The following is a 4,450-nucleotide window of genomic DNA, read 5'->3' as shown; positions in this document are numbered from 1 at the left end:
GCTGCTATGAACATAGTGGAGCATGTAACCTTATTACCAGTTGGAAGATCTTCTAGGTAAATGCCCAGAAGAGGTATTGCTGGGTCCTCTGGTAGTACTATGTTCAATTTTCTGAGGAACCACCAGACTGATTTCCAGAGTGGTTGTACAAGCTTGCAATCCCGCCATCAATGGAGGAGTGTTCCTCTTTCTCCACAACCTCGCTAGCATCTGCTGTCACCTGAATTTTTAATCTGATCCTGATTTAACTTTGGTACCTGGTATCTGTCTAGGAATTTGTCCATTTCAAGGATGAAACATTTTATAACATTTTGATTGGACATTATCTAAATACCCTTGGCATTTGGAACACAAGTTATAAGAGATATATTCCTAAATAGAGTTTTCAACAGAAAAAAAATGTATTAACATATAATGACAAAGTGCCTAGAAGATAACATGCAAGGAAAATGAATTACTGAAACAAAAAATAGTTACCTTAGTAAAGCTTGTTCAAATATATAATAATAATATTTAAACATTTGAATGACCAATGTAGAAAAGGTACAATGAATCTACTTTGTTTCTTCAAAGTAGTTTATCCTAGAACAATTGGTGCATGTTTTAAAAGGAGATAACCTTTTGCTTAAAGAAGGGCAATTAAAAAGCTATGGTTTTCCAGAAATAGAGCATTGAACATTAGCAAGAAAATCCACATTTGGAGAATGTAAGCACTGATTAGATCAAATAATTCTATGAGCAATATTAGGATAAAGAGAGTTTAAAAGGGTCATAGGAAGGATTTGGGAATTTTACTTTTAGGAATTTCATCACACTTTATTTACTCACTTAATGTGTAAGTGTGTGGCCTGGAGGAGGGAAGTGGAAAGCCTCAGAACCTGTGGAGATTCCTGGAGGTCAGGAAAAGCCATGCAGGACTGTAGTCTAGCTTTCTTACTTGTTTGTCCAATAGATTAAGTCAAATTGGCAGGCCCGTAGGCAACTGAGCCCCCAAATTCTACACTTTATATTTTCTCTATTATAACTTTATGTAGATATGTTTCTGTCTCTTCAGAACTGGAGTTACAAGTGGATGCCTTCAAATATGGCTGTTACCATTGATATGTAAAATAGAACTGAGATCTTCATGAATTTGAACTTCACTTGAGGGATTGGTATCCACAATCCTCCTGTATAAGTCTTTTATCTTTATCTTTATCTTTATCTTTATCATTTTCTTTATTTATCTTTATCTTTATCTTTATCATTTTCTTTATTTATCTTTATCTTACCTTATCTTTATCTTTATTGAGAGAAAATAATAGGAGCTGAGACAAGCTGATCTGCTTAGAAGAGGCTTAGATAGCCTTGGTAACTAGGAAAGGACAATTCAGTACATAGACAAATGTAAGTGGGACAAGAGTAGGGGAAGGGGTCCAGGCAGTTTCTCAATATCCATGCTGACTTTCTGTCAACAAAGTCCAGAAGTCTTGAAAATATCAGAAAGAAAAGATACAAAATGTCAATAGTATTTTGAATGATAAGTACAATTTTAAACAGTTGTTTCTGTGTGTTTGCTTTTAAATCATAAGCTTTTATTGTAATGAATACAGCTTTAACATGAGTTTTTAAAATCAAAACTGAGAAATACCTTCATCTCAAAGTCTCACTTCTAATACCACACGTATTTCTTTATAAGAATTCCTTCCCTGAATATATAACTTTTAACTTTAAAAATATGCAAAACTTAGTAGATTATGAAGTAATAGAAACAAAGGACATATTGCATGAAAGTTTACTTCATGGCTATAATTTCACCATGCTTCCATTTTTCAACTTCTACACCATGTCTGTGTATATTTTTGTTCAGTGTTTGTGCACATATGCATGTATATATGTGGATATGCCTGTCTGTTCATGTGTATACATGAGCATTTTTTCATATATTCTGTATTTGTCTCTTTCAAAGAGTATATACATACATAAGAATGTATATCCATACATTGTATGATATACAATATCTATGTATGTCAATATGAGTATAGACATAAAAATGACCATCTGCCAATATTTCTAAGTCTTTGTTTTAGTACCACACACACAATTTACCCATATCCTTTATGGTTTTTTTTTTTGTATTTTTTTTCTTATCACATGCTACCAAATGCATTTCTCACTTAAGTAGCTATTTGCTTATTTGCACAAACATATAATGGAGTTATTCTAACCAAAAGTACTTCTTCTTTATTTGTTTCTCACTGTCTGAGAAATGGCCCGCCAGTCATGAGTGTTACATGACAAAACTATTTCTAGGAAGATGCTATGCACACAGAGCTCACAACAGACCAAAATGAGACTTGGTGAACCAACAGGTTTAATGGGGGTTACTTATAAGAATGTGTGTGAAGAGTTGTTTTCAAGGACAGAAATAACTCAAAGACTCCTGCATCACCAAAGCCCACCCAGGAAAAGCGAAGACTGGTAAAAGCCCAAAAGTTTAAGTCACTCTGCCGTCTGCAGGCAGCTCAACAGATTTGAGAGTATGCTTCACAAGTGACTTAGTTCCTCTAAACCTCTTCCAGGCAGCTCTTCGGGGCCCTCCCTCTTCCAGGCAGCTGGAATAAGAGTCTTTTTTGTTCCTTGGGTCCTTGTGAGTGACTCTCAGAATCTTGGCTTGCTTTCTCTTGGAGGAAGAGGGATGGTGAATCTCATTGGTTTCAGGAACTTTATGAAGCTATTTTGAGCTGTTTGTCTTCTTGTTCAAGGAGCTTCCCAGTAGGATAAAATGCTTTAAACTTGGAGGAAATGGTTATCCAACGCTCCACCCCTTCCTCAGGCTCTGAAATCCCCCTCTGTACCTCTTTTATAGTAACCATTGAGCCTTGGAGTGTGTGGCTATAGATGTCCAGCTATGTCTAAAAATTAGACCATTGTGCCATAGCCAAGCTTACTCCTTCTCAAAAGCATCAAAGTTATGAGTTGGAATTGAAAACAACAGGAGTCTGTGGGCATAAACACATAGTTTAGAAGGTAGTTTGACAGATACACCACATCCATTTAGTAAAATCATATATATATTTTTCCCCATTAGGATCAATGACTACTCTAGCCAAAAACTTTTGTCCTGTCTTATGGTACCAAACATGATTTTTCTACTATGGAGCAGTCCTTAATTTCAATTGAAAGACTGTTTAGTTTACCCTTGAGAGCCTAGCCACTATTGGACAAGCAGGTACATCTTGTCAGGCCAGTCAGTATTTTAGCACGAAGGCCCAGAAATGATGATGAGAATCCCTCACCAGCAGCCTGCTTGGGCCCTCCTGTTATTAGAAAAGTTAGCCAGCAGGGTGAGAGTTTCCAGGTCAGTCCCAGTTTAATTTCTTCATGTTCTTCAGTAAAAGTATGGTCTTCAGTGATAGGGCCTTTTTGTCTAGTTCTGGCAGAAAATCAACAGCAGTAGCAACCGTCTTTATGGTTTGTAAGGCCTGAGAGAATTCTCTGTCCCACACTTTAGAGGGAGGTAGCCCACTCCTGGCATTGGTTTTCCATTCAATAAAGTTTGACATCTGGATGTGTCCTCTTTTACCCATGTAAAGTACCAATAGCTTTGAAACTCTAGCTTCCATTTTAACTATTCATCTTCCCCCTGAAGGAATAATTTAATCTCAGTGGAAACTTATACAACATGGGCCAACCTAGGTAACACCTCGTACTGCTTATGAGCTATGAGGAGATGAGAACTACAAAGATGCTCCCTTTCGGGAATCAAATGATACTTTTTAATATTATAAATATACTACTCTTTTAAGTTTCTTTCTTCAGACACATATAGTTTTAAAATCTAGATCTTTGCTGTCTAGGATATCAACCTACCAGCTGTTGTGATTCTCAGAGAAAAGCTTTGCAGTTTTCTCTGTTATGGCATAGTATATGCCTTCCTAAAATTATTTTGGTTTTTAAAATTGTAGTTATGTTTTCAACTACATCTCCAGTTAGGTTTTTAATCTTGGTTTTAGTGCTATAGCTATTTTCTGAAAATGTTTATGTAAACCATGGTTCCAGTGGGAACCACCTTTACCTTACTCTTTAAAAACCAGGCATGGTGCTGTGTTTATCCTTTGTCTGAATTTAAATGATAGATGCTCATCACTATTTACAATCATCTCACAAATGTATTCATTCTTTCAAATATTCAGAACTATTGTTTCATAAGTTTCTTTTCATATCTATTTTGTCTTCTTATCGTCTTTGAAGTATTTGGTACAGATTTACGTTAATGCTTATTTGAGTATTACTTATCTCTGCATGTGTAAGTAACACTTGGAAATGCTACCATGTTCCTCCATATGCACCTCTCAAGAATATGGTGCTTTTGTATGGTGCTCTCAATTTCTAATGCCTTGCAGGGATTCTTTTAACCCAGGAGTCCTAAATTTACACTGTAAAAACAGCCTCTCTCCTCCAACCTCTT

This window comes from Mus pahari, chromosome 13 (genome assembly GCF_900095145.1).
Source record: "Mus pahari chromosome 13, PAHARI_EIJ_v1.1, whole genome shotgun sequence".
NCBI classification, from domain to species: domain Eukaryota; kingdom Metazoa; phylum Chordata; class Mammalia; order Rodentia; family Muridae; genus Mus; species Mus pahari.
The sequence above is the reverse complement of the archived record's forward strand: the minus strand, read 5'-3'. Positions refer to the sequence as shown.